Source organism: Myotis nattereri (assembly GCF_964212035.1).
Source record: "Myotis nattereri genome assembly, chromosome: 3".
Classification (NCBI taxonomy): Eukaryota; Metazoa; Chordata; class Mammalia; order Chiroptera; family Vespertilionidae; genus Myotis; species Myotis nattereri.
This window is the reverse complement of record NC_138077.1, coordinates 138,643,944-138,655,476: the sequence shown is the minus strand read 5'-3', so window position 1 is coordinate 138,655,476 and position 11,533 is coordinate 138,643,944. Positions and strand designations below refer to the sequence as shown.

General features: G+C 41.8%; 1 pseudogene across 1 annotated transcript; it reads left to right on the top strand.

Annotated features, from left to right (window-relative positions):
• Positions 1 to 8,782: 8,782 nt before the first annotated feature.
• On the top strand, positions 8,783 to 9,903 carry LOC308517158 (glyceraldehyde-3-phosphate dehydrogenase-like; annotated as a pseudogene). Its single transcript has one exon. The product of its transcript is annotated as a glyceraldehyde-3-phosphate dehydrogenase-like (transcript).
• Positions 9,904 to 11,533: the final 1,630 nt, after the last annotated feature.

Genomic DNA, 11,533 nt, shown 5'->3' with positions numbered 1-11,533 from the left:
TAGTCCCAGGATACCTATACATGCCTAACAATTATCCAGGCCCAAAAGAGTTTTGTTTATATGTGATGATATATTTGTCACTATTTACTGTATTAGACATTAAAACTAAAAAATTCAAACATTCATTTATTCATTCAAAATGAGTGACAACAAATCCATTATTTTAAAAGAAAGTGATATATTTTATAAAAAAGATATATTTCCCAAAGAAAAATATTTTGTCAGAAGAGTGACAATGTTTTCTGTTTTTGTGAATCTCTTTACTATCTGGCTTAATAGAAACAGCTGGGTTCTCACATAGGGTCTGTATTCAATATGTTGAGAGATAGCTTTTGCTGAAGTATATGGAAAATATCTAACTTCACATGGATATATACTTGAGGGAAGGAGAAATATTTTAATAGCTCCTTTTCAGGTCATTGTGGATATTATTACTATTTTTTAAACTAAACCAAAAGTCAGTAAGTGGAAAGTTTTTAAAATTTAGTTACAATGTGAAATCTTAAATCATCTATTACATTTAAATCCATTGGTCCCGGCTGGTGTGGCACAGTGGTTGAGCATTGACCTATGAATCAGGAGGTCACAGTTCGATTCCTAGTCAGGGCACATGCCTGGGTTGTGGGCTCGATCCCAAGTGTGGGGTGTGCAGGAGGCAGCTGATCAATGATTCTCTCTCATGATTAATCTTTCTGTCTCTCTCTCCCTCTCCTTTCCTCTCTGAAATCAATAAAGATATATTTGTAACCACAAAAAAAAATCCATTGGTCTATTACACACTGAATGTTTTAGCACACATCATTTGTGACATCATATATTGATACTTACATATTGGTTTACTGAATCATTCACATCCTTCAAATCTTCACTATACACTATCAAAAAGTCACATTTGTTAATATCACCATTGAGGTACTTAGAAAAATATTTAAGAACTGAGAAGTTTTCAAGCTCATGAGGGTAGACACAAATTTTCAAAATTTTAAATTTTCACCAGAAATTTCCAATTTTCTCCTCCACAACTTGTATGGTAGTTGTTTTCTCGAATTAGCATTTTCAAGGAAATATTTGTCAAATACACAAATCTGAACAACCATAGTTTGTATAAGTGACTCTTACAAGAAAAAATGGCATTCCATGCAAAAAGCCTGTAGTTCAGCATAGGACTCAATCTCATGATAGACTTCATACTTCAATATAAAGCAAAAATATTTCACGTGTACTGTCCCTTTGGTCATACAAACTATTAAAAAGATGTTTACTCAAGGGTCAATATTTAATAAAATCACTACATTAGTTTGCTTCAGTAAAGATATTTTTAAGAGAAAGTATTTGTTTCCACTCTGAAGACTGCAGTGACCACTCCTCAGTTTGGTGCCACAGCCTTAATTAATATTAAGATGCCAGAAGTTGTACCCACCATTGCTTTTACATATAATTGCAAATGCCAATACTGTGTAAAGGAAAATAATGTCTTAATTATTATGCAAATAGTTTTGGTCTTGCAGACCTCTGAGTGTAAGGATCTGAGGACAATGGCAACCTACAACCTTCAGGAAGGATACCCTGGGTCTAAGACACTGGCTTCTGTGTTTAAATTAAAAAATGATTCTATCTGATTTATAAAGATAGAAAACTTCCACATATGCCTGGAATAATACCTCTGTCCAAGGTTGGCAGAATGCCTTAAAAGTCCAGAGAGCCAAGACTTTCTTGAATTCAAAATATGTCTTTGCTTTTTTTTTAATACTTATTTCTTGCCCACCCACTAATAAAAGTTCGTATGTGGGGCAGAATTCAGTCTGAGATGCCTTCGTGACATCCCACGCAGTAGCAAGGTTGTCAAGAGGGAGACCCAAAATCCTCATTTATCTGAAACTGAAATAGCTTCTTCTGGTTACAAAAAAAATTCTAACATCTGGGAAAAAACAAAATCCCTTCATAGCAGAGGCTAGAAAAAATGAGTGTGAAAAAGAGGAAACAAAAAAAGTGGCAGATAACAGCTGAGTTAGAGAGGCAGCCAGGTAACCAGACAACTGGAGGCATGAAGTACCTGTGCAGGGAAGGATTAATCTTGCCCAGAGACAGATTTGTCTTTTACCTTTGGCTCCTAGGAGGTAATCTCTAAGCTTTAGGAATGTCTTGCCTGATAAGAGTGTCTGTTCACAGCCCTGGCCTATTTTTCTAACTGGGAGAATCAGTCCTAACACAGAAGGGTCAAAGGTTTGCTTCCTGGTCAAGGGCACCTGCCTGGGCTACAGGTTCAATCCCTAGACCAGGTCAGGGTGAGTGCAGGAAGCAGCCAATCAATGAGTCTCTCTCACATCGATGTTTCTTTCTCTCTCTCCCTCCCTCTCTCTCACTACCCCCCTCCCTCCCTCCCACTCTCTCTAAACATCAATGGAGAAAAATAACCTTGGGCGAGGATTAACGAAGAAAAAGAGAGTCTGTTTACAAACCTGGGGCATGCCAGATAGTCTGTATTAGAAATGTGGTTAGAGTCTAAGGCAGCTGTGGGCAAACTACGGCCCGAGGGCCGGATCCAGCCCATTTAAAATGAATAAAACTAAAAATAAAAAAAAAAGAGAACGTATCCTTTTATGTAATGATGTTTACTTTGAATTTATATTAGTTCACACAAACACTCCATCCATGCTTTTGTTCCGGCCCTCCGGTCCAGTTTAAGAACCCATTGTGGCCCTTGAGTCAAAAAGTTTGCCCACCCCTGGTAAGGTCAGACACATTCCATGTACTGAGCCCAATAAAACTCCGGACACCAAGGTTGGGGTGAGCTTCCCTGGTTGTCAGTACTCTGGATTATCATCACACATTGTTGCTGAGACAAGGTAACACTGATCACCGAACTCCACTGAGAGAGAACAACTGGACATTTTTGGCTTGCACCTCTCCTGGGGCCTGCCCTATGCCTTTCCTCCCTCTGTTGATTTTAATCGAATTCCTTTTGCTGTTATAAACCATAACCATGAGTATAACAGTTTTCAGTGAGTTCTGTTAGCCTATTTAGCAAACTATTGAACCTGAAGGTAGTCTTGATTATCCCTTAACTTGCAACTGGTGTCGGAATTGAGGGTGACCTTAAGGACTTCCAAAGTGTGCAGTACCCAAATAAGAAATTATTGTATGTCTCCAGAAACTAAAATGGGATTAAAGGTTGCTCAGCCTTAGAGTAGGGACAGAGAGAGAAAATACACTAAACTGACCAGATCTTCCCCCAAAAGGAACTGGAATGAGAGAAGGGTCTATAAAAAGTAAAAATTAAAATAAAAAACAAACACTGAAAATAGAACAAATTTAAAACTTTAAACCCAAACTAAAATTATGGGATAATACTATGAAATGCGATGTTCAATTCACCTCAATTATGTATGTATGGAATTCTGAATTTCCCTCACACTTTTGAATAGAGTTACTCGCGGAAGAACAAGTATAAAGGGTGGCCAGGGTGGGTAAAACTGCCAGATGGTAAAGCAAAGGAGCCCCAGAGTCATGGTCCTCAATGAGGACAGTGCCCTCTATTAACCCTAGGATATGGGAACACACAGTCAAGTTCAGCGTCTCAGTAGAGGCTGGGAAAGGAAGTAGCTTTCAGCCCATCTGATGTCTAAGACAACTGAGCTCCAAATTCACTCTTTATGTAATGGCAAAAGAGAATGACAAGTCAAAAAAGAAAGGGAGGGCCTCAGGTGCCTCAGCGTGGCCAGGGTATATATTTCAAAGTGAGAAGTGTTTGGGAAGCATGATGTTTCTAACATCTTGAAGGTGAGAGTTATATAACATCCCAAAGAACCAAGCATCAATTTCTTTCCCCTTCAGACTATTCTGTTTTCCTCTCAACAGCTTATGTGTACTGTATACACCAGCTGATGAAGGACAGGTAGGTGGGTTTCAGTAGCCTGTTTTTTTGAAAGTTGAGAAGGCAGCCATATGTAGAGCAGCATCTGTTGCAGGCTGTAGCTGCCTGTTGCCAACAATGTTGCTCTGCAAACCATGCAACCAGTCCTCGGAGCTGGAGGCATGCCCCAGCCATCTGAGGGCTCAAGCTCCAATTCCCTTGTATTTTAGTACCCGCTCCCTTTTCTACAAAGGCAAGACCCTGGTACACTGGGAATACTTAAGATGTCACAACAGGCTGTTTTCAAGAACCATGTGTCCCAGAGACAATTTAAATTTAGGTTTGGCCTGTCTGAGATTTTGCTTTCTGGGATGATTTCAGGAGACCCATGGAGGTGAATGTGTCCCTGCTTGGTCCTCATATCTAGTTTATCTTCAACATTTTCACCTCAATCAACTCATTCAAGGAGCTTTTTCAAAGTCATGAATAAGCCCCTCATGAAAATCCATTTCTCAAATTTCCAAATTTGCAAATCAAAGAAAACAGATTTTTGTTTCATTAAAGAAGCAAGGCTCTGCAATTTATAGATTTGAACATTTTCCCAAACCAGGTGATTCCTTGTCCTTTGACAAGCTCTGAGTGCTTTTCACACATTGAGAACACAGACAAATAAGATCACACCTGGGCTTAGGTCAGAATCACCATGCTGTATAAATCTGTCAAATGACCGTTGATTTTAAGTAGCTTCATTTAGGTTAGTAGCAATTCATTACCAAGAACATTTATAGAAAATACATTTCCTATTAAGTAAGGTAAACTTTTTCTTAAGTTCCTGACACTGACTTCTCTCTCTCTCTCTCTCTCTCTCTCTCTCTCTCTCTCTCTCTTCCTCTCTCTCTCTTTCTTTCTCTCTCTCTCTCTCTCTCTCTCTCTCTCTCTCTCTCTCTCTCTCTCTCAACCTGTTCTTCCAAAAGAAAACCAGCTGAATTTTGTAATATCTTAAGAATCCAAAATGTAATCAGAGGCGATCTAAGTAGGAGACATTGATCTATGAGTCCTTTCATATATTCATTCTTATTTAGAAAGCTATTGATCATTGGGAATCAAATGGAGCAGGAGACTGTTGTGGTCTCTTAGCATCTGATGGGGAAATGAAATCTAAAAAGGTATTGAGGCACACTTTCTGAACCATATAACCTCTCAGAGGGCAGTGTGACTTACATATTCTTTAGTGATATCTCTAGAAAATACTCTAGCTTCATGTCTGCCAGCGATCCACTCTCAAATGTCTAGCAATGACTAGTATTGAATTAAAAATCACTGGTATGCTTTAGTGATAGGTCTTCCTCCATTACTCCTCCAGTCAGTACCTTCAGTGGGCTGTACCACAGAGTGACCAATTCTCACACTCTATGTTATTATTGATTCCGTCTTGACATTTAAGAAGCATATAAGTCCTGTTTTATCAACATCCTTTTACTTTCTCGTGAATATTTCCTGAGCCAGTCTTCTCCCCTAGCATGCAGACAGAGAGGCATAAGAATTTTTATCCAGCATATCTCAGCATTTAGTGTTTATTATTTTATATGCACAGATTTCAAGACAAATCTACAAACAGTAGAAGCCAGACCTTTTGCGAAAAAGAATCTACATTAGGGACAGCATTTCTATATTTCAGAACATTGTCAGTAGATCTTTTTAAAGAATCCTTAAGAACTCCAGGAGAAGAAAATTGACAATATAATTTTGAGGATAAAGTACAAACAGGATAAAATTTAATGAACTTTCATTTTATGTAAATACAACAAAACTTTGGATTTATGGAACTGATAACATCAGGGAGCTCATTTAATTTTATATAACCCAAGGTCCCAAACCTAAGGAATTAATCTGTTTAGTTATTACTCTGTTAGATTTAGGGCCAGGAACTTCATAAAATATGTATGCCAAGACACCAACCCTAAGTGGCAGGGTGCAGATTGAAGTTACAGCTGATGCAATAATAGGAAGGAATGATTTTCTCATAAATGGAAGAACATGGGCTCACTTACAACAATTTTCTTATTGTAAATAGGAAAAGGGACATATGAGTCGCCCATTCTTACTGCATTTGCCACTTATCAGAAAGCTGTCTTTAGGGGGTGGTCCCAAGAATGAAGCAGGCCCTGGGAGTTCTGGGAATGCCCTCCAGGAACACAAGGAAGGAAAGTGTCCAGACATGTCTGAACCCAGGTGAAGAAGATAAGTTCCCACCAGACCTTAGAGTTGAGGGTAACATGAAAAAATCTGGTAAACCAGGATGCAAAGACTGAAAATGAGGTCAAAAGTGAGAGGAGTCAGAAAACCATGCTAGATGGTTGTTAAAGAGACTAACAAACTAGGACAGAAGTGCAAGGCAGGGACTCCAGCTGTCTCATACCTTTTACTAATCTTTTAGCCTGGTGCTAATCAGTCGGGTCCAAGATGAGACAGCTAGCACACTCAAACTAGGGTACTTTGAGAAGGGAATAATAGGGGAGCTATTTACAAAGATGTGGGCAGGATGTAGGAAAACTAGAAGGAATAGCTCAACACCTGTTAGAGATAATATCTGAGCCACTATCACTCCTGGGCCCAGTGGCGTGAAATAAGGGAGCGGTCATTGGTACTTAGAAGAAAGTATTAAATAGAAAGCCACCTGGAGACCCTAAGACCTCAGGTTGAGGGACACAGACAACCTTGCAGCAACTCCTCAGAGAGGAAGCTAGAGCAATAAATAACCAGACCTCCATCTCCTCCCTCTGATCCCCTGCTGACAGAACCCAACTAGAAGCCAGAGGACACCCTCTGATCCCCTGCTGACAGAACCCAACTAGAAGCCAGAGGACACCCTCTGATCCCCTGATGACTGAACCCAACTAGAAGCCAGAGCTTGTTTGTGCCATTCATATGAGTCGGCCTCCCATTGCCCAGAGCAGGATGAAGAAGGGTAGAAAGTGAAAGCAGAGAATTCAGCTGATGCTATCCACCTGTAAGAAGCTGAGTCCCATTAGAAAACCTGCAACAAAACAAGAAAAATCATCCCCAAATACATCAACCCCTGAAAGAAGTTTGGAGTCTCCACAATCCTCCAGGAGCAATGTTGGATTCAGTCAGTTCAACGTACTTCCTCAAACAGTTAATAAAATTGATTCTGAACTCAATGCTGGAAGCTGAAGGTATTGACATAGCTCCTAATTCCACAAATCTTTCAATCCAGTTTATTCATATGATTAAACAAATATTTGTTGAATTTCTAATATACAGTGAGACAGAGGTATATTGTGTCTATGCCTTCAAAGTAAAAGATTCATTTCAAAACTTTAAAGAGTAATATAAGAGAGAATGTTATTGATTTTTAAATGATGTTGTCATACCTCTAAAGAACATCATGAGTTCACAAAAGAGAAATAATACATGCACAGAAAGAAAACATCAACAATTCCCAGACATTTGTCTTGATCCCTTACCCGTCACTGGGTGTTACCACTGCAATGGCAGCACTTTGAACTTCACAGTCAGTCCTTGCTCCTTTCATCATAGGTTTCATATGTTCATTTGAGGCCACAACTAGCCTGAAAGTACATTTGTGTAAATTAAGAAAAATGGGCAGACCAACTAGAAAATTGCACCTCTTCAAGGGTGGAAGCAGCCACATGCCAGGGCACCTGGCTTGGTAACCAGAGGGCAAGTTGTGCCCCTTGGCTGGGCCTCTTGTGTAGGACACAACCTGCATAACCATAAAAGGAAGCTCTGCATTCATTAATTCATTCAAGAAATAGTTATTGTGCACTTATTATATACTAAGATCAGCATATGCTTTGCAATATTTTAGTTTTCAACTTGAGCTAAGAATTACAATAAACAGTTATGTTTAAGTAGGCCATAAAATTAAACTCTAAGTTAATTCTAATCAAATCCTTTCAATATAATACTATTAGCTGCCAGAAACCAAAACATTAAAGAAGCAAGAAACTCAATAGGTCGTCCTAGCCAGTTTGGCTCAGTGAATAGAGCATAGGTCTGTGGACTGAAGAGTTCTGGGTTTGATTCCGGTCAAGGGCACATGCCCAGGTTGCAGGCTCAATCCCCTGTAGGGGGCACGCAGGAGGTAGCCAATCAGTGATCCTCTCTCATCATTGATGTTTCTATCTCTCTCTCTCTCTCCCTCTCCCTTCCTCTCTGAAATAAATCCTATATAATAAAGAGGTAATACGCAAATTGACCCTCACTCTGGCACACCGTCACAAGATGGCTGAGCCCACAGCGGAGGTGGGGTTCCTGTAATAAGTGATCAGTGGGGACCTGAGGCTGCATGATGCCAGGCCAGGGCAGGGGACCTGAGGCTGTGCCCCTGCCCAATGGGACTTGAAGGGGGACCTCAGGCCATGCCCCTACACCCAGCAGGGCTTGACAGGGACCTCAGGCCATGCCCCCAACCTCGGTGCCAGGCCAGGGGACCTGAGGCTGTGCCCCTGGACCAGGGAGCTTGACAGGGGACCTCAGGCCGCAACCCTGCCCAGAGGTGCTTGAAGGGGGACCTCAGGCCGTGCCCCCCCACCCTGGTGCTGAGCTGCGGGACCTCAGGCCACGCCCCCACCCTGGCTCTGGGCCGGGGGACCTGAGGCTGCACCTCCTGCCCAGCAGGGCTTGACCAGGGACCTGAGGCTGTACCCCCTGCATGGCGGGGCTTGCAGAGGTGGGGATGGCTGGGTCTGGGTCTCACATGATTTTAAGGTGCACACGGGTGGGTAGGGACTTGACTCTGGGTCTCACGGCATACCCCAGACTCTGACAGGAGGATTTTTATATACATTTTACTAATTTTCTTTCATCTCTGACACTTCTATTATAGAGAAAGGGCAAATAGCAATATTAAAATATTTCCTCGGCTCTCTGCTCCTCCTGTGCATCAGACAACCTCTCCTCCTCGCTGGGCCAGTAGCCACAACCCTGAGACATGATGGTGAAGGTCGGAGTGAACGGATTTGGCCGCATTGGGCACCTGGGCACCAGGGCTGCTTTTAACTCTGGCAAAATGGATATTGTCGCCATCAATGACCCCTTCATTGACCTCAACCACATGGTCTACATGTTCCAGTATGACTCTACTCACAGCAAGTTCAAGGGCACAGTCAAGGCTGAGAACGGGAAGCTTGTCATCAACGGGAAGTCCATCTCCATCTTCCAGGAGCAAGATCCCGCCAACATCAAATGGGGTGGAGTCCACCGGTGTCTTCTCTACCATGTAGAGGGCTGGGGCTCACTTGAAGGGTGGAGCCAAGAGGGTCATCATCTCCGCCCCTTCTGCAGATGCCCCCATGTTTGTGATGGGTGTGAACCATGACAAGTATGACAACTCCCTCAAGATTGTCAGCAATGCCTCCTGCACCACCAACTACTTGCCCCCCCCTGGCCAAGGTCATCCATGACAACTTTGGCATTGTGGAGGGACTCATGACCACAGTCCATGCCATCACTGCCACCCAGAAGTCCATGGATGGCCCCTCTGGGAAGCTGTGGTGTGATGGCCGAGGGGCTTCCCAGAACATCATCCCTGCTTCTACAGGTGCTGCCAAGGCTGTGGGCAAGGTCATCCCTGAGCTGAATGGGAAGCTCACTGGCATGGCCTTCCGTGTCCCCACCCCCAATGTGTCGGTTGTGGTTGTGGGTCTGACCTGCTGCCTGGAGAAAGCTGCCAAATACGATGACATCAAGAAGGTAGTGAAGCAGGCATCAGAGGGCCCTCTCAAGGGCATCCTGAGGACCAGGTGGTCTCCTGCGACTTTAAGAGTGACACCCACTCCTCCACCTTTGATGCTGGGGCTGGCATTGCCCTCAATGACCACTTTGTCAAGCTTGTTTCCTGGTATGGCAATGAATTCGGCTACAGCAACAGGGTGTTGGACCTTATGGTCCACATCGCCTCCAAGGAGTAAGAGTCCCCTGGACCACCAGCCCCAGTGAGAGGAAGAGAGGCCCTCTGCTGCTGGGGAGTCCCTGCCCCAGATCGAACCCCTGACACACTGAGAATCTCCTGACCACCGTTTCCTTCCCAGACCCCCTGGAGAAGGGGAGGGGCCTAGGGAGCCCTGCTTTATAGTGCACCATCAATAAAGTTCACTGTACCCAGCCAAAAAAAAAAAAATATTTCCTCTAATTAATTCCCTTTTAATGTGCACAAAATTTGTGCACCGTTAGTGAAAATATATTTTTTAAAAAGAAATAAACTCAACAAGTCAACAAGCTTCACAGTGAACTACAGTACTGCTCCCTAGCAAAGCCAACTTCACTTTCCCACAAAGTTATTTCCAAATTCTGGAACCATGAACAGCTTTAGGGCCTTATTCTGTGTTCTCTCTCTTTCTCTCTCTCTCTCTCTCTCTCTCTCTCTCTCTCTCTCTCTCTGTCACAAACTATTTTTAAAACACACTTTGAACCTCTCCCTCATATAAATGCAGGTTAGTAAAACATCCTAATTCAATTTATCAAGAGACCAAATGAGAACATCATGTTGGAGGCAAGAAATGCTACCATATGGGCTTCTTAAAAATTCAATGGAATAAGAGAGAGCCAATTTGGATTTTACATCTGTCCATGGAACTAACTTAAACTGCATTAAGGCAAAACTTCTCTGTGCCTTGGTTCTCTTGTTTATATAATACACTTTAATTATATCAGTAAAGTCTTCTTTAGCTCTAACTTTCTGTAGTTCTTGTATGATTAGACAAAGAAAATGTGATTTTTTTTTTATACAGAGGATGCCAGACTTTCTATTTTGAGTATTCTCTTGGGATATTTATACAATGTTATCATTACTGCTTTAAGTTCTGTCCCCAGTCTCCAAAATCAGGTAGCCCAATGTCATTTCCTTTATTTTTCCCATAGCTGAACTTCGCCTTCTGCAACATCTATAATCCCCTTGGTAAAGGAGTTCTCCCTCTTGCCCTCTAAGCCACCTGCTAATTGGCATGTGATGGAGCATCCCACCTGTACAATACCTCTTTCCTGCTAATAAATGACACAAATTAAAATGATCACACTTACCTTATATTCCACTTGAGATTAAATAAGGGAATGTTTTATTCTGGCAAGTATATTCCAGCTGTGGGAAGAAAATGTTAATCAGACATTAAAGATGCCAAGAAAAATAAATTCAATATGTAAATAGCTACTTTGAGCAATTAGCTATTTACTATTTAATAAATGCTAAATAAGATCTCCCAGTTCGCTGCAACACTGGAGAAAAAGTACTTAGAAGGGCACCATACAGGTTAGTGTTGACAAGAGTCTATAACCCCGAATAAATGTCTAAAAGTTTAATCAGTAAAAGACCTAGCATCAGAACTTGAAGCAAATAGAAATGGTTTGGGTGTGAGGGAAAAAGATGATGGGACAGCTCTTTCATAACAGAGTGAACACAGACATCTAATTCCTGAAGAAGCAATGAATGAATATAAACCCTGATAATAAATCATTACTTGAGTGTAAAAGGCAAGCTGTTAGGACCCTGATATTTCCTGGGTGCAATGGTTAATTTTGTGTCAACCTGACTGACCTAAGAAATGCCCAGATTGCCGACAAAACATTATTTCTAGGTATGTCTGTGAGGGTGTCTCAGGAAGAAATTAGCCTTTGAATCTGAAAATTGAGTAACAAAGA